The sequence below is a fragment of the Rousettus aegyptiacus genome, unplaced genomic scaffold, assembly GCF_014176215.1.
Source record: "Rousettus aegyptiacus isolate mRouAeg1 unplaced genomic scaffold, mRouAeg1.p scaffold_m13_p_5, whole genome shotgun sequence".
Taxonomy (NCBI): domain Eukaryota; kingdom Metazoa; phylum Chordata; class Mammalia; order Chiroptera; family Pteropodidae; genus Rousettus; species Rousettus aegyptiacus.
The window spans coordinates 11,701,039-11,720,651 of NW_023416308.1; the positions used below are offsets into that span (position 1 = coordinate 11,701,039).

At 44.5% G+C, this 19,613-nt stretch overlaps 1 protein-coding gene and 1 long non-coding RNA gene across 2 annotated transcripts in view; one reads left to right on the forward strand and one right to left on the reverse strand.

Annotated features, from left to right (window-relative positions):
* The window catches only part of CABP1 (calcium binding protein 1), a 49,064-nt gene that overhangs the window by 8,169 nt on the left and 21,282 nt on the right, over nt 1–19,613 (forward strand). The window lies entirely within an intron of this gene.
* Nucleotides 11,285–19,576, reverse strand: LOC107501238. The gene is made up of 4 exons (XR_004951107.1): nt 19,115–19,576; nt 14,225–14,529; nt 12,600–13,539; nt 11,285–12,495 (listed from the first exon to the last, which is right to left on the reverse strand). It is a non-coding gene; the product is annotated as an uncharacterized LOC107501238 (long non-coding RNA).

Sequence of the window (19,613 nt, forward strand, 5' to 3'; positions counted from 1 at the left end):
TACTCAATAGATGGTACCCCTCTGACCGACGCCTTAGGAAGATCTCGCTCTCACAATGGCACCATCTTCTAGGACAGCAGCCCCTCCCTGCAACCCATCTTTTGTTAATTTTCTTTCCCTCCAATCCCAGCTTGGAGACACAAGGGCTCTCAGCAACCTCTCTCTGATGGATTTTCAGATTATCCCCACCTTGATTAGTTCCAGAGTCTTCTGGCAGAAGCAGGAGTTATTTTAGGGACTTGATGGCTCCCTCTGGCTGCCATTGACCCCCCCCTCCGCCCCCCGCAGTTGCAAGCACCTCTCCAGTCAACGGCAGGGTTCATTAGATGCTCCCTTTCTGCCCCTGCAGCCCTCAGCTCAGACTCAAGCCCCAAGCCCCTGCCCTCTGCTCCCCTCCTCCCTGTCCCACTGCCGTTTCTGCCTCCCCCTTATTTGCAGGAGTGGGGGATGTCAGCTGTTTTCTAATCCATGGCCCCCAACTGTGCCACAGAGCAGTGACCCTCCCTCCAATTTCAAGATTTTTCCAGACTTGAGCAAAATCTCACACACCATTTGGACGAAAAATATTTTTGGCCGGTGTTCCCACCCCCCTGTTCCCGTTGGAGTCCAGTCCCTGATGTCATTCCGCCCGGGGTGGGAGCTGCTCACACATTCCCAAGGATAAATTTTATGGTATGTATATTTTACCACAATAAAAATTCCCAAGGGGACGCAGGATGCCTCCCCCCTCTGCCACCGCGTTATATCACAGTGTGTGGGGCTGACGTCACAGGGACGGGGCGTGGGTTCTGCTGTAGCTGTCTGTTCTCTCCGCTCCTGGCTCTCTCTTCCAGCTCTGTGCTCTGCCAGGGCCGCCCGCAGGCCTTGCTTGCTTTTCAAAAATAACTCTTGAGTCCCTCCCTGAGGTGGGGGGCTGCTTCCTTGGTGCCCCAGGCTGTGTGTTAATCCTTCCAATGCAAGACTTCCCGGAGCTGAGTCTGTCCTGGGCTAGGGGGCTGGTTATCAGTTGTCAGGCTGAAGGAGTTCAGATGTTGACATCCCGTTCTAGCGCCTGTTACCTTTAAGGAGGTAGAGCAAATGGGTCTTCTCAGGCCACCAGCAAGTCATTCATTCATTCGTTTTTTTCCATTCACTCATTTATCAATTTAGACATTCAACAAGCATCTGTCAGTGCCCTTTGCCTGCAGAGCACACCTCTGGGTGGCTTCTGTTGCTTTTCCATTCATTTCCGAGTCCCGTCCCTGCTTCTTTTTGAATTTCTACTTCCTCCTCTAAAGTAGGGATCTTAATTAGGGTGGCCAGTCAGTCCCAGAAGGAAGCAGATGGCACGCTCCAATTGGGTAACTCGAGGCAGGGCAAATGAAGGGACCATTTAGGTGTGAGCAGGACGTAGGGGAACCACGAGGGACAGTGCAGTGCTGGGCTAGTTAGAGTGGGAGGCCCGGGGGAGCAGTTCCACCACTGAGAAGGAGTTGTGTTGACAGGGCCACCGTAAGAGAAGCTGTGACATTCTGGTGAAGGACACAGCTAGCCCGAGGTGCCCTGCAGGGAGGGCGCAGAGGAATAAATATCCTGACCTCCCTTGTCCTTCTCCCTTCCATCTCCTCCTGGAGGCTCCTCATTGGCCAGTCCTGATGAGGAGCCAAAAAATATGGGAGACTTGAGTCTGAGCAGGTCAGTCTCCTTGGTAACAGGAGAGTGGAAAAGGGAGGAGAGTGGTTCTAGATGGACAAACAGGATATGCAGCTGATCACCTACTACTAGCACTAGTAAGTTACATGATAAATGGTCAGTATTAGCTGTTATCATTAGTGCTCATATTAGTATTTACTGCTGTGTAAATTGCCTCAAAACATAAGTGGCTTGAAACCGTAAGCATTTATTACCTTGCACAGTTTCTGTGGGTCATGAATTGGGAGCAAGCGGCTCAGCTGGGTGGTTCTGGGTAAGAGTCTCTCCTGAGGTCACAATCAAGCTGTCAGCCAGTCATCTAAAGGCCTGACTGGGATTGAAGGATCCAGCTGGCCCACTCCCATGGCCGGCAAGCTGGTGCTGGCTGTTGGCAGGAGGCCTCAGTTCCTTGCCATCCAGACCTCTCTATATAGGGCGTCTCGAGAGTCCTCATGACATACATGGTGGCTGGCTTTCCCCAGAAGGAGTGATCCAAGAGCAGAAGGCTCACGTGTTTTCTGACTTAGACTCAGAAACCACAGACCTTCGTTTCGATAATATCCTATAGGTTACACAGGTCAGCATGTTCAGCGTGGAGCGGGCTACATGGGGGCAGGAGTACCAGGAGTCAGGGATCACTGGAGGCCTTCCTGGAGGTCGGCCGTCACAGTTTATAATACATTGGCTCATTTAATCCTTTCCAAAATCCTCTGAGGTTATCTAAAAACAACAATATACTAGACTAATCAGGGGGGAATCACTTTGTAAATGATATAAATGTCTAATCACTATTCTGTACACTTAAAAGTAATATAAGATAATATCGAATGTTAACTCTAATTGAAAAATTAAAATCAAAAAAATAAAACAAATAACAAAAGAAATTATTATTATTATTATTATTATTTCTGTTGAGGAAATATAGGCACAGAAAAGTGAAATAACTTGCCCAAAATTCTAGTTAGTAAGTGGCAAAGTCAGGAATTGAACCCAGGTGGTCTTTTTATTAAAAATCAATTTTAATTGGGATATAACTTATATACAATAAAAAACTCTCCAAATGGAGATATAGAACATTTTCTTCCTCCTCTCAATTTTTCCTCATGTCTCTTTGCCTCAGTCCTCCCAGGCCTTGCCTCCTAGGCAATTACTGATCTGCTTTTTGTCACTGTAGGTATATTCATCTGTTCTTGAACTTCATACAAATGAAACCATACAGTGTGATCTTTTGTGACTGGCTTCTTTTGTTGAACAGAAATGTGTATAAGGTTCATCTACATTGTTACATGTATTGGTAATTTTTTTTTTGTTTTGCTGAGTACTATTTAACTGCATAAGTATAGCACAAGTCTTTGGTGATTCTGTTGAGTGACATTTGGGTTGCTGCAGTTTGGGTGTATTATAAATAAAGCTGTGATGAACCTCATGTAAAAGTCTTTGTATGGACATAAGTGTTCATTTACCTCAGGTAAATAGCTAGGAGTGGAATTGCTATATCAAATGGTAAGCATATATTTAACTTCATAAGAAACTGCCACACTTTTCCAATGTAATTGTACCATTTAAAGTCCCAGCAGGAGTGTATGAGCATTCCAGTTGCTCCATATCCTCACCAACATTTTGTATCATCAGTTGTTAATTTTAGCCATTCTAATTTGTGTGTAGTGATATCTTACTGTGGTTTCAATTCGTACTTCCCTGTTAACTAGAAATATTGAGCATCTTTTCACATGCACCGTGACCATTTGTAGACCTTCTTTTGGGAAATATTTGTTCAAATCTTTTGTCTATTTTGTACTAGGTTATTTGTCTTCCCATTATTTAGTTGTAAGAATTCCTTTGTCAGACACACACACACACACACAAAATGAATATTTTCTCTCAGTCTGTGGCTTACAGTTTCATTTTTTAATAGTGTTGTTTGAAGAACATAAGTTTAAAGTTTTGATGAAGTCCTATTTAGCAGTTGTTTTGATTGTTCATGCTTTTTTATGTCCTAAGAAATCTTTGGTTACAAAGGTTTTCTCTTATGTTTTCTTCTCGAAGTTTTATAGTTTTCATTTTTACATTTAGGTCTCTGATCCATTTTTTTATTAGTTTTCATGTATAGTATAAGGTTAGGGGGTCACAGTTAATTTTTACTTCTGTACAGATATTTTCCAGTACCAGCTTCCTTCTTCTGTTGAATCATTTTGGCATTTTTGTCAAAAATCAATTGCTTGTATGTATGCAGATCGATTTTCAGACTTTATTCTGTTTCATTGATCTGTATGTCTATCCTTAGCTAATATCACACTGTCTTGATTACCACAGATTTACAGTAATTCTTGAAATACTTGAAATCAAGTAGGATTAAGTGCTACAACTTTGTTCCTATTTTTCAAAATTGCTTTGACTATTCTAGTTTGTTTGCATTTCCATATACATTTTAGAATCTACTTGATAAGTTCTACCAAAAAAAAAAAAAAAAAAAACCCTCCTGGAATTTTGATCAGGCCTGTGTTGAATCTATAGATCAACAGGAAATTTTATGTTGAGGAAGTTCTATTCTTACACTGCTCAAGTTTTTTTTTTTGTCTTAAAATATTGAATAAGTGTTAATGTTATTACTTGTTTTTCACATCAATTAACATGTCCATGAAGTGAACCCCGATGTATTCTTTAAAAAAAAATTGAGGCGACAGTCACATAACATAGAATTAACTCATTTCAAAGTGAACAATTCCAGGGCGTTGCACAACCACCACCTCTATCCAGTTTCAAAACATCTTTATCACCGCAGAAGAAAACCCTGCATCCATTAAGCAGTTATCCCCATTTTCCCTCCTCACGGTCCCTGGCAACCATCAATTTGCGTTCTGTCTCCATGGATTTACCCACTCAGGACACTTCATATAAATGGAATCGTACATGGTGTGACCTTTCATATCTGCCTTCTCTCACTTAGCGTAACATTTTCGAGGTTTATCCACATCATAGCACGTATCAGTACTTCATTTCCTTTTATGTCTGGGTAATATTCCATCGTATGGACAGACCGCAGTTTCTTTACCCAGCTGTATTCTTAACCACAACTCTATGCTGTCTCCACATGTACTGGGCGCTGTCTTTAGCTCTACGGATACAGCAGAGAAGAAAGAAGAACTGGCCTCGCCCAAGTGGAGCTTAAGTCTCTTCTGGAACTTAAGTCTCTTCTGGAACTTAGTACTCTCTGTAGCCATTAGGTATGTCCATCTCTGATCACACTAGGGGCCTTGTGTGTTCCTGCTCTTTTGTCTTCATAGCCCTAGTGTCTAGCTCAGTGCTCTTAACTCACTAGAGGAGTTTTAATCTGGGAAGGCTTCGTGGAAGAGGCAGCTTTTAAGTGGAGCCTTGGCGTTTGAGGAGTTGAGTGGTTTCCTTTAGCCCACAGTGATTAATAACAGCAGCCACCATTTTATCATCAAGCACATACTATGTTCCATGCATTGTAACGAGCACAGTAAGTTGCCCCGGGGCAGCAATGGTGACAGATGGGTAGAGGAAAGTTTGGATTTGAACGCAGACCCACAGCCTTAACGATCGCCTTATGCTGCCTTTCCAAGACTGGCTCTGGATTAGGATTGGGGCTTTTCTTCTCCATATTCTACCTCCCCCGCCCTTCACCTTCTGGGAACATCTGGATGGGACTAGGGAGAGACAGGATGATGGCCAAAGCCCTGACTTGGGCCACCCCAAGCGTTGGAAAGTATTCTTCAGCTCCTACCCTTCTGGATCCTTCCAATTGAGCTGAGACCTGGGCGGGATAGCACCTTCGCAGCACCCTCCCTTCCCCTAGCCCCCTCTCCCCTCCTTCCGTAGCCCCTCTAGCTCATTGGGCTGTGCTGAAATCTGCGGGGAAAGGAGCAGGATTTCGGCTAAATATAAACTAGGCTGTTCCAGTTTCCAAATAGAACAAAGGAGCAGGGTGTTAAGTTGATTTTTATAAATAAAGAGAGAGGGAGTGAGAGAATATTTTTTCGAGATGTTTAATAAAATTGCCTTGTTAGAAGCAGGAAAATCACTGGGCTGCGGTGGGAGGGTTTGGAGGAGGGAGGAGGTAGGGAGAGGATGGGGAATGCATCCTTCTTAAAGCTGTGAAACTTGCCAACGTTCTTGTTCTCTTCTTGGGACTGGGGAGAGATGGGTGGGGCAGAGAGGAGTGAAGAGGCAGGGGAGGGGCGTGAGGGTCCCTGGGAGGAGGAGGACAGGAAGGCTAATTGTAATCACAATACAGTTACTGTGTATTGAGCGCCCACTGTATGTCCTGTGCTAGATTTGCCTCATCTCACCAAATGCACACAGCACATAACTGAGATCCTTCTCCTCATTCGGGTCTCGGAGTAAATGTCTTTCTGACCACCGTATCTAAAAGAGAGCTCACCTCCTACCCCTAGTTGGGATCTCAGGACCCTGTTTCCTTTTCTTCATTCGCATACCGCTTCCGAAGTTATTTGCTTGCCTGTTACGCGTCTCCTCTCCCTCCACCAAAATGCAAGCCCTATGAAGGCAGAGGTTTTGTCTCTCATCCACAGCACTAGCATCAGGGTCTACAGCAGAGCCTGGCACATGGTAGACATTGCTAAAGATGCATTTGGTAAATAGATGGATAAGCAAATGAGGCTCAGGTGAAGTGACTTGCCCAAGGTCACACAGCTAGGAAATGACAGAGCCAGGAGGGAGCCCAGGTTTGTCTGACCCCCAAATGTATGCCCTTTCTGCTATTTTATGAGACTTCCAGCATGGTGGAGTTGGGGACTGAAGGGGATCTCCCTGGAACTTAAGGGTTTCAAAGGATAACCAGACACAACCCTGGAGGATCAAAGGGGATCAATGAAGCCAAATTGTCATCATTACCTTCATCCTTAAACAATGTGTGTAACATATAAAAATTACTACACAAATAGAGGCATTGGGTAGTGAGAGTTTCACCCAATGTCACCCAAAGGAAAATAGTCGAAGCTTTGAGGAGGTGGCAGAGGGCTTCTCACCTCAGGAACTGGAAGGGATGGCCAGAGGAAGGAGAGCTATCTGCCCATCCCTGCTTGCTCCCTCTTCCTTCCCTCCTCCCCCACCCCACCTTTACTCTTTCATGTCCACTCATAGTGTCACGTCAGGTGTGGGCTGGCCTACAGCAGTGGCCGTGTATGCCCCAGGGCCTCAGGGGAGGTGGTTGTGGCTTTCTGCTGCCATCAGATTCTATATGGCTTGGACAGATCGCATGGCTCTCTCTGAGTCTCAGTTTCTTCCCATGTAAGATGGAGATGGTGAAATTTCCTTGGTTATGAAAATTAGAGGTAACTGCATTACATGTCAGGAACCATACTTCAAGCACACAGTAGATGATCAGTAGAGTAGATAAAAACTTTCATTTCCTTATTTATTATTACCCTTCTCTGGATTATAATTTAATTGAGCATGAGGACTGTCACTCCATTAGTTGAACAGCTACCATATGCCAGGCTCTATGGACCTAGCGCTCTATGTGGGATATCTCATTGAATCCCCATACAAATTCCGTGAAGTAGGTATTGTTATTATAATCATTTCATTATTATGCATGAGGAAAATGGGACTCCTAGGGATGAGGTGACTTGCCCAAGGTTGCACAGCCAGGAGGTAGCAGAGCTGGGACTGAAATCCAGGTAGGCCCAAGTGCAGATCTTGGGCATTTAAATATTATACAATTCTTCCTCTCGGAACAAATGAACCAAAGGGCTTTCGGGTGCGCCTGGATGTAGAGCCTGGAATAAGGGGGCAGTGACAGGGTCGCAGAGGCCATAGTGAGAAGCAGAGGCCTGGCCTTGATTAAGACTTGGTCAGCGAGGGAGCCCATGGTAGAGTGGTATGTTGGGGGAGTGATGCTGCAGTTTGGGGGGCTGTGGCTTCTAGGCTCTGACTCATTCAGATGGAGCAGCTTGATTCCCAGCAGCAGGAGATGCTATTTATAACCTGCAGGTTCTAGCAGCCTTCTGAACACGGAGCCCTGAAGCTACCTGGGGCCCTTCTCCCTGGGCGAGGAGGGAGAAGGCCATAAGCTGAGCCTCCTGTCTCCTTGCTCTGGACGACTCTCCAGTCAGCACAAAGTTCACATTCAAGTGCCCGGTGGCTCACTCTGGGGGTCTCTAGCTTGTCATCAGCAGAGTGCTTAGCACTTAAGAGGCTTAAATAAATAAATGCATGGCAGTAGCTTCAGGCGTTTTGATTGGGCCAGGCCCTGTCATTTCTCTCCCCCAAACTCTCCAATTATTTCTCATCTCTTTGGAAGTAAAAGCCAAGGTCCTTAACAGTGGCCTACAAAGCTCATACACGATCTGCCCCTCCTCCTTCCGACCTCTCAGCCTCCTCCTTGCTCACTTCACTCCAGTGGGCTCCTTGTTGCTCCTGGGAACATCCTAAGTACATTTCTGCCTTGGGGCCTCTGCTCTGTTTCCTCCTCCTAGGATATTCTTCCTCCAGGTCCTGGCATGTCTTCCTCCTTCACCTCCTTCAGATCTTTAAAAGCCAGCTTTTCAGTGCGACCTTCCCTGACTACCTTACTTAAAATTGTACCCATGCAATAGCTTCCTTATTCCCTTTTCCTGCGTAATTTTTCTCCATGGCACTTGCCATCCTCTAATATACTACATACATTACTAATTTATTTTTTTACAGTGGTTCCCCGCCCCCCCCCCCTTATCTGAGAAGGATATGTTCTATGACACCCAGTGGATGCCTAAAACCACGAATAGTACCAAACCCTATATATGCTATGTTGTTGTTGTTGTTTTTTCTATGAATACATACTTATGATAAAGTTTACAGCTTCTCTTTGGCCTGTCTAAATTATCAGCATCACTTCTCGTGCACTTTGGGGCCATTATTAAGTTACCTAAGGATTACTTGTACATCAGCACTGTGGTACCACCACAGCAGAGATGGCTACTCAGTGACTAACAGGCAGGGAGCACACATAGTGTGGATATGCCGGACAAAGGGATGATTCACGTCCTGGGTGGGTCAGAGTGGGATGGTGCGAGATTTCATCTCGCTACTCAGAACAGCTGCTCAATTTAAAATTTATGAATTATTTCTGGAATTTTCCATTTAAGATTTTCAGACGCCAGTAGACCATGAGTAATTGAAACCGTGGAGAAAAACCACAGATAAAGGGAGACTACCATAATGTCTGTCTTTTTATTAGAATGTCATCTTGAGGAGGACAGGACTTTTTTTTTTTTTTTGCCTGTTTTGATCTCTGCTGAATTCCTGGTGCCTACCTAGCACGTAGTGTTCAAGAAATATTTGTTGCCTGCATGAGTTCACTGGGATTTTCACAGACTTGCTGTGTGACCTTGGACAGCTTACTTCACCTCTCTGGGCCTCCGTCAGTTGTCAGTTGGATATAGTGACTTTTCAGTTTGGATAGTCCTAGGGCTCTATCCCTTCATCCTAGCTCATAAGATTTTTTTTTTTCCAGAACATTTACTAAAAGGAGAGCTGGCCCAGTCCTAGCTCGATAGTTTTCTCTCAGACTAGACTTCTCTGTGCAGTGTTCTAAGCCTGTGCGCAGACATGTGCCAGCATTCCTGTATCTGTGTCAGGGGCTTTGAGCAGATACATTTGATGAACGAGCTTCTACATGTGTTTGGGAACCTGGATGAGATGGGACATTCAGCAAAACATCAGCACCAGTACTATTTCTGTCTTCCTGCCGCTTTTTGTTTTCAATGGAGCAAAGAGGAGAAATTTCCAAGGGCACGGCGGACCCTCCTCTAACTAACGGAAACATCCACTGCTCTGGAGATGCAAAGAAGAGCTTGTTGGCTGCAAATCCTCATACCTGTAACAGGCTGTTTCCACTTCCTCAGGAGCCAGCTGTGAGAAACCCACAGCAGAGCTGCCCACCTTCCAATGAGGGAACCCCGCGGGAGAACTGCAGGCTTCCGTGGGGATGCCAGGTCCATTTTTAGATCTCATCTGTTCTTAATGGGAAATGGGTCCAAACTTGTCTAGGTTTTACAGCAATCCCTGGCATGTCTTCCTCCCTCATCTCCTTCAGGTCTTTGCTCAAATGCCAACTTCTCAGTGAGGCCTTCCCTGACCATTCTACTTAAACTTGCACCCATCCAATACCCTCCTTATTTATTCCCTTTCTCTGCTTCGTTTTTCTCCATGACACATGCCATCATCTAACATACATAATAACAACATATATTATTAATGGGCTTTGGAGTTTATTAGTATATTCACACACTGTATCATTTAATTACACGATCTCTTCTGTTTGAGTACACCCTGGGCTTACCTAGCACAGTACCTAGCATCGGGTAGGCACTGCTACATTTTTGTTAGAAGAGTTAATTTTCATTTAAGTAATGGGCAGCAGGCAATATTGCATTTTACAGACGATTAAACTGAGGCCTGGTGGTGACATGACTTACCCAAAGTCACACAGCCAGGACATGAACCTAGGCAGGCAGCTGGCTTGGAGTTACTGGGGAAGGCTAGCATGAAAGATGAGCAAGGAACTAAGAGAGCTTGGGCATTTGGGAGCCAGAAAAACTTGGGTTCAAATCCCAGGACTGTCATTACCTTTGCCTTTGGACAAGTCCTGAAAACCATCGGAGCCTCAATTTCCCCATCTGTAAAATGGACACAATCCCTACTACACAAAGCCGTTGGGAGTAGTCAGTGAGAGAATTCAATCCAGTGTCTGCCACTGGCTGACGCTCAGTACATCCCAAACTCACCCTGACTTCGCCAGTGACTTCCTGAATCCTTCTCCCAACCTGCGCACCTCCTTATGCCCTCAGGTGGCCCAGTGTGAAATAAGCAGCCAGCCAGCCTCAGTATCCAAGCTACCCTGGGGAGATCACGTGAGGAATAATCCTCCCACGCAGGCGCAGCCTCCTCAAGTCACGTGGTCCGATGCCACATAAGCCAGAAGGTACGAGGCCAGAGGGATATTCCGTGCACTTTGTGACCCTTGGCACCCTTACGTTGTCACTTAGGTTGGAGCTCGAGTTCTGGAGCGCCTGACTATACACTTGAGGTGGAGGGAGAATGTGAAAATCTTCTAGAATCTCAAATAAGGTTTGTTTGGCCTTTCCATTTCTGAAGGAAGCTTGCTTGGCTCTTGGAACTGAAGGAAATCAGACCAAGGAAATGGTAGAAATAACCATCAAGCAGAGCATCCCCGCCCCCCCCCCCCGGGCGACCCTTCCTCATTTGTTCAGGCAGGCAACAAATTAGCATGCAGCCCTCGTCTGGTGTTGGACACTAGCGATACAGGGACACAGGCCCAGCTGGAGAAACAGACATTGCCTGGGAAAGTGTAAACTCAGTGGAAACCGAAGGAATGAATTTGAGTTAGTTTGGAGAGGAGGAGAGAGGAAGAGGGTGCAGACAGATCTGGAGCGGTGGGTGCAAAGTGGGAAGAAGCCTGGATGGTTGAGAGAACTGAGGCGGGAACGGCTGGCCGTGTGAAGAATTTTGGACTTGATCCTCAGAGCAGTGGGAGGCCATTGAAGCTGGGGAATAATGTGATCTTTATAATCCTGCAATGAATAATATTTTGCCTTGCTTTCTCATGTAGGAAAAAAAAAAAAAGACTTTGAATTCCACACCTGCCATACCAAATTTTTGGTTTTTATTTTTCATAAGTAGAAAATAAGGGAATGATAGAATATGTATTTACCTCCAGGATTAAATGTGCTAACAGATGCAAATTGCCTAGCATTCTATATGTGATCTATAAATGGTAGTTAACTTATCTTTCCTCTAAATTCCGTTCCATAATTTCTGCTATTCCAGGAGCACGGAAGGAGACCATCTTCCCTGCAGACTAAAGATAAATTTCATTTGAAGTGTGTTGGATGGATGAAAAATCTGAATTGATCCAAAAGATCAAATGGTGATTCTTTTACAAAATTATTATTCAGACAGTAAGCTCCCTATGATCATACAACATATTATTTGAGTTATGGACATATAATTTGTATTCAATTTTTTCGGAGCACATTTACTGCATAAAATAAGGCCAAGGTCCACAAAGCCAGAGCCCATATCTATTTTGTTACTCACTGTAAGATCACTACCTTTCTGGCCCCATAGTAGGCTTTTGAACATTTGTGGGATTGATTTAAACACTGGAATATGTTTTTCTGCTAAATCTCAAGTCAGGGGCATCAGTTCTGCAATTCTCTCTTTGTTAATGTGAATTTTGATGGCATGGAAAGGCTTGTTCTCTGAATTATATTTAGCTCATACAAACTCTACTGCACAATTATGTTGTAAAGAGGAATTAGGTTTTATCTTTAAGTTGTTATTATAGCCTTGGGAAAAGGTGAACATTAAAAATAACTATCAAGTAGTAGCATATCGTATTATTAATTTTGCTTTAAAAAAAAAACAAAACAGTGGTGTGGGGCTGAGAACAGACTGACACATGTGGTAGGTGTATCCGTCAGGGTCTGTTTAAGAAACGGATGGCACACGCAAGTTGGATCGTCAGTGGAGGGTTTAATAAAGGGACCATTTATAAAGGTTTGGGAAACCGTAGGGACAGTGCAGGGCTCAGGCGGCTGGTAATAGCTAGGATCTTCATTACTTCTAGATCCGAAAGTTGAAATTGGGAAGAAATTCCAGAGCCCAGAAAGAAAGTTGTGTGTGTGGAGAGGGCCGCCTAGAGAAGGAGCAGTGACCTTTAATCAAAAGATAAAACCAACCTGAGGTGATCTGGCAAGGAGGGAACGTGAGGAATAAAATACTTCAATGTCCTCCGGTTCCTGCTGCTTCCTCCCATTGGCTGTACCCAAATGGCAGCTAGAGGACAAAGGAGCCAGTGATGTAATCCAGACAGGTGAGCACCTTAGGGCAAAGGGCAGAATGGATGGAAACAAGGATCTGGAGGGGCAAATGGAAAATACCTGGTAGTGTAGACTTCATTTCTGTGTTGAATGAAGATTTCACATTTAAATCTTGGTATCTTAGACAATGAAACCTTCGGTAATGGTACTATGGTAGCAGATGCAGAGTTACCATTGGTTCACTCTTCACAGCTAGTGAACACACTATAAAAAGTATTGCGCTGGGCATTCTGCGAGAAGCCCAGCAATGGCAAAAGAATCCCAGGAATGCAATGAATCTCCTTCCCGATGCATGTATTTTTAAGAACACATCCCTGCTCTATCAAAGCACCCGTTTAGAGCTCTAAATAGTAAATATGACCCTAATGGTCTCAAAATTAGATGCTGCTTCCCCAGAAGCAAGAGAGTTTAATTCACGCAAAGCACCCAGGTTCTCAGTCTTGTTCGTAGCTGGCAACTGGCAGTTGTGTTCCTTGCCATACTGGTACCTTTTAGGTAGTAGCTGAATAGTCATTTTTCAGGCAAGGGGATCAGAACAGGATTTATCAGTGCAACTGTGGAAATTGGACTTGCTCTTATGAATGGAGTCGATTGCGGTCTCCCATTTTCTGAATCTGTGAATCATTCCCCTCTTTAATGAGGTCCGTTTGGAAGAGGAGGGAACGGGTCGCCTTTAGTGACATGACTCTGACAAGCAAATCAATTCGTTCCATTTGTTTCCTCTTTGAAAACAGCAATCCTCGAGCATTACATAATCTAATCTTCATGCCTCGCTGGTTTGTTCTGTCCTCCTGAGGAATTGGCAGATGGTGCCAATGCGGAGACCTGCATACACGCCTCGCAAGCCTCATGGTAACAAGAGAGTCGCTCACAGTGTCTGTCTCTTTGCTGTGGGGTCCCTTGCTGGCATTTGTTTCCCTGCATTGGTTTGCTCTTTAGCATTTCTCAGGCATCACTGGCTTCTTGCCTTGGGCTCTCATTCCAAGATTAATTGGAAATGCTGAAAGCAGATAAAAAACAGAAAGTGAAGTTGAAAGGGCATAGAATTTGCCATATCTTTTCTAAAAGCCCTTTTCCATTAAAGCCTAAGTGTCTTTGAGATGTTAGCTCCAGACCTTTGACTGCCTCATCCAGCCTGATCCCCTTGGACATCTGGGGACAGGGCTGGCTTTGCCAAAGCTGGGAGGGTAGAGGTCTGCTTGATAAGGTCTCTGCATTGCTCTCTCTCACAGTGAGTCATATACCTGCACATACCTGATTGTTCCCCAGATAAGGCAGTTGCCTGGAATCCACCTTCAGGTCAGTGATGTCACCCTTGCTAAAGGAAAATGATCTCAGAACTCTGTAAGGTGAGGAGACTCCCAGCAAGGCTCCGTCAGCCAGAACCACAATATTTAGATGTCCGGGAAAAGACATTGCCTAAACGTCTCATCCGAAAACTCAGACATGGCCGCGTTCAAGGAAGCAGAGGCTTCTTGGACATCCCGTGGTGGGCTTACTCCTACTTACACTTAGGACCCAAAATCAGCTGACATGCTTTGGGATTGCCTTTCAGTTGTTAAAATATTACCACATTGGTTGGTAGATAGTTACATCTTTGAGCTCCCAAGTGCCTCCCACCAGTCTGCTAATACTCAAGTCTGTTCAGAGGGTCTTATTTTCAGTAATTTCACAAATGGTTGTACCTTTCCATGCAGCAACATGAGCTTCATTTGCCGAACCCATTTTGTTTCCAATCGTGTGATACCGGGAGATCTGCTTGGTAGAGGGCCAGCCACAATGCCAAGTGCCACAGATGTAACCGTCCTGCTCACAGGCTGCCCTGTTGGCTGACTCTGACTCTGGGTGGAACCCTCAGGCAATTAAAACATAGAACATTCCCATCTGTGGCAAAGACATGCCTGGTCCTTAAAGGTCACATATACCTTTGTGCTGGCTGGTCACTCAGCATCCATATTGTATGTAGATACATACAATAGAAATGATCTGTCTGAAAGGAGAAAATCAAACCAAACCATGACTTCTTTCAATTCCATTTACCCACACTGAGTCTAAGCAGAAGGGATTAATTTCTATAAAAACAATATTGTCTCGCTTCTTTTAATTTATTACTCATTCACTAAAGATTAGGTTAGCATCTACTGTGCTGTAACGTGTCAGTCACCGTGCAAGGTACTGGATATCCAGTAGTGAATAAAACAAACCCTATCTCCGCTTTCATGGAACATACAGTCTAGTGGGGAGAGAGATAAGGAGGCCACTGTGGTTGGAGCGTCATTAGGTCATCTGAACATGGGTTGCATTTCAGCTAATGGAAACTGCATATATGTAATGGTGACTTCCGGTGCGTGGTATACTGAAGGTATGAGTCTACACTGCTGGAGTTCAGGGGTGTGGCATCTGTATTAAAGAAGTAACACCTGGGGTGGGTGGTTATACCCAGTCAAGATCTTAGAAAGTCTGGGAACTGCTCTGGATTAGGGAGAAGGAGGAATATTCTGGAGGAGATTAATGGTGATGATATGTTCTACTACTTGGAGGTCAGATATGCTGTTCTTAAAAGATGGTAACTTCTGACCATCAGTCATCTGTAGGGGATGGAATTCCTTTCATCTGTGTTTTTTCTCTCCTTTACCCTTGAAACCAAGAAACAAAAACAACTTGCTAGCTTGGATGAAGGGTACACACGGATAGCTAATGGCCTACATAGGAATCAGCTTCTGACAACTTCTAACACTGTCAAAGCTTTTTACCAAGTTCAGTCTCCACTAGTTTGAAAATCATAATTCATGTCCCTAAGACAGTCCAGTAGTAGCTGGTTCTACATGTCATTATTATTTTTGCTTTATCTGTCCTGCTTGCTTGATTTTTCTTTTTATCAAGTTATAATTTATACATAGTGAGATGTACAGTCTTCAGTGTAAAGTTCAGTTTTGACACATGTATATATTCTTGTAATCCACATCCCTTTTCATTTTATTTTTAAAATCTTGGAATCCTCTTAAGTGATGAACATTTGGGTCCAAAGGCAGATTTCTGGAAAGGAATCCCCTATTCAGTTCACTGACTGCTCCCTCCCCCCTCAATTTTTTTTTCATCCAATCCTTTCCTGAGTTCTGCAATCACAGAGGACTTAAAGCCATAAGAACATTTTGTAATCCCAGCTTTCTGAAACCTAACAGAGAGATTTTGTCATCTGAAAACAAGGGAGAGATTAAGAGGAGGATTTGATTCTGACAACAGCAGAAAGGAACAAGCTAGACAAGAAGCATCATGGAAAATTAATTCAGGCACCACCGTGCAAATGCTCCATAACCTTTTTCAAGACTCTGAACCTGACATACAGCCTGGTCAGTGATGATCAGTTTTTAAAGGTGTTTATTATAGGAGGAACATGGCATTATTAACTTGAGATCAGTTAAATGAGAGATCCATATACATTTTAAGAATTTTGTCCTTAACCCTGCCTTACTCCTTCTGAATAGAGTGTCTTAAAAATAAGGCATAAAGATGGCAAAACACTCTGTTCTCTCTAGACCAATGTCATGGTTCCAGGCCCACGTTCTCTAACTGCCCTTGGGTGCCAGGATGTCTTTCTAGCACTCCAAAACAGCTCTTCTTTTGCCTAACTTTCACCAAAGGTTATACAGTCAAATAATATAACAACATGTAATTATTTAATAATTACAATTTATATAACACTTAAAGCAAGTGAGAGGCTTCCTGTGAAAACGCTTTCAAACCTAGAAAGGTGTGTGTGTGTGTGTGTGTGTGTGTGTGTGTATGTATATATATATACACATACACACACACACACAACGCAAAAGAATTATTTAAAAATTGTTTCTGTGTGGCAAGATATTTACACTAACTATATTCCCATTGTATCTCACAGAGAGGCAAGCCATTCTCATTTTCCACATCTAAGACTTTCTATGTCTTAATGATAGTATTTCTGAAATATTTCCTGAATCTGACCCAGCCTCTACATTTAGTCCTTATTACCTCCCCAGCAGACTTAAAATCCATAAAGAAAGGCTTGATGTTAATTTATTTACTGCTCCATTCCCAATGCCTTGCATATGGTGGGTACTCAATCATTTTTGTTAAACGAATAAACCTAATTTTCTTATTGCTGTTGCCTTTAGTGTCCTAGTCTACCCCACAATGAATCAGCATTACCTTAAAAAACACAGTTCTGCTTATGCCCCGTACACACTCATAACAGCTTCAAGGACTCTCTATCATTCACAGGATAAAAAACAAACTCCTGAATGTCACGTTCAAGATCCTTCACAGTCTGGTTTCAACCACTTTTCCAGCCCCTATTGCTCCACCCCTCTCCGCCTGCAAACCACTAGATGATTCCCAAACACACTATGCAGGTTCACACTTTCAAGTCTTCACTTTAAACTATCCTCTCTGTCTGGAATGACCTTCCTAATTCATCTGGTGTAGTTTTACTTCTCCAAAATGCAGCTCGGATGTCATCTTTTTAAGCCTTCTCCAATTCCCCTAAAGGTTCTGCTTTGGTGCTCCCATATAACCTAGCTTGTCATTCCCCTTATCTTCTAGTAGGTTTTATCCTTTTTTTCCCCCCAAATTCCTTGAGAGCAGGGACAGAAGCTTACCATAATTCTTTAAACGTCTCCCGAATCCGATCAGTACTTACCACTTCCCCCTCTGTCACTCTAAGCCATCACTCCTCTCACCTGTTCCATGTGACAGCACCTGACTGGCTCCACGTTGCCACACTGCCATCCAACAGCGGACTTGCTGCAAAGCAGCCAGTGATCCTTTAACAATGTAAACAACCATATGCCACTCCTCTACCACAAACCGCTAGTGGCTTCCCTTCCCACTTAGGAAAAAAAACAAAGCCCTTAGCTCTCTGGCCTCAGCCTTCCTCTCCAATTTCATTTCTCCAACCCTTCCTCTTGCTCATTCCAGCCTCACTTGTCTCTGCTTCTTGAATATGCCAAGATGTTCCCTTCTCAGGACTTCTGAACTGTCTACTCTCTGCCAGGAATGCTTTTCCTCTGGGTATATGCTCCCTTCCTTCGTTGTGGTCTCTGCTCAAATGTCCCCTCCTCAGAGAGGCCCTCCGTGATCACTCTCTAAAATAGCTCTCTCCATTAAGCCCTCCTCTCTCACCACTTTATTTCTCGTCACAGCACTAAATGCCACCAGTGTGTCCCCATTAATTTTCCATGCATTTATATAGCTGTTTATTCGTCGCTGAGGACAGAGATTGCTCTGTTCACCACCATGTCCCTGGTACCTAGGACAATGCCTGGCAAATAACAGGCACTCAAATATTTATTTGTTCAATGAATGAATAAATCTTTGTATCCCAGGCACCTAACACAGTGCCTAGTTCTAGAAGTATTTTTTAAATGAATAACCAAATTAACACATTTTACAAATGGAATCTTGACACATATCCAGGATTATCCAGGATCTGCGTGCAAGTGTTTTATCCATTCACTTCATGAACATAATCTGGATTTATTTTGTTTACTCTGTTATTATAGGTGATGTAACCAGGTTCTTAACTTTTTCAGACACTAGTTACTGACAGAGGTCTTGCCCAAGAATATTGAGGGAACTTCAGATGATAACCGTGAGTAGCATAGCAGGGCTTTGGAGTACCCTTCAGCCCATTGCCTCTCATCAGCTCCTGCGGGATTCTGATAAGGGACATCATCTTCTGTGATTTACGCAGAATGTACATTTGTTGTTAATCCTGCCCAACACTGACTAGTTTGAGGGCTGGAACGGGTAAGATACTGATTGACCCCAAACTCTGCGTGGGTGGGCCCTTTGTACCCTTCATATCCGAGTGGATGTTGTGATGAAGCTTCAGGGTGGTGGCATGCCAGCCTGCCTCAATATTTGTGCTTAGGAAACCTGAGTAGCTTTGATATGGCCATTCAGTGCTTTATAGTAGGTGAGCTGGGGAAGTTTGCCACGCTTCCTTTGTTCACTTTGGCGTCTGGGCAGGGTATACAAAACAAGCAAACGATGCAGAGGAGGGCGAACACTTGCATGAAGCAATTTGGCAATCTTTCCACCTGTCCTCCTATTGAGGTTAAGTGGCGATCAGACTTGCCTTATTTTCATGCACGGGTGGCATCAGGGCCAGAGACTGAAACAGGGAGAACCTGGGGAGTTCACACCCCACCGACCTTCAAATCTCAAGTACCCTATTACTAAAGGAGTGGTAGATGGGGCCTCATAAGGCTCAGAGGGAAGGGAACCAGCTTAACTGCACGTGTGTCCTGTTCCAAGCATTGCAGAGGGCCTTTCATGCGCATGGTATCAGCAGATGTTACCAAGAAGTTAGTTATGATTATTATCTGCATTTTACAAACGAGGTAACCAAGGTTCAGACAGGTTGATGACACTCGCCAAGTGACCCAGATGTTAAGTGGCAGAGCTGGGATTTGAGATTCAAAACAGGCCTGTGTGACTTCCTGGCTGCCTGCCAAGTGCAAAATTTTCTCTTACCATCTAGAAGGGCATGAAGGTGAGGGAAGACAAAAAAAGCTGGAGGGGCAGCAAATGGGTCCTACCTGAGACTTGATCATCACCAGGCCCTGCAAAATCCAGATTATACAGATGCCACCTGGCTTCTCTTTTGTTCTGAGGACTGAAAATTCTGTGGCTGATTTACCAGGGTCATTCTGGTCCTACTCCATGGTCTTGGGACTGGATGAAGCGCCCACAGAGTGGAGCCTGTCCTTCGCGCAGTGTCCTTTCATGCCTCCTGCAGAATGTTTGTGAGTAGTGGTGTCATAGAGTTTCTTCATCCTCTCTTGGGTCTCTCTCTAGTGTACTGCACCTTTCTCGTCCTCAGTTCCAAAGTTGTACCCCATGGGGAGTGCACCCCGCCTGTATTCTGGAGGTTCCAGATCCCTGTAAGAGCCTCTAGGCGTGTGAAGGGTCAGTGCCGGCGATACTAAGGGGCTGGGCATCTTTGGGGCCCTTCGCCAAACCCCTTCTCTTGCGCTCCAGGCTCCGCGCCGCAGCGCCCCCTCCGCCGCCAGGGGCCGCCGGAAGCGGGGCTCCTCG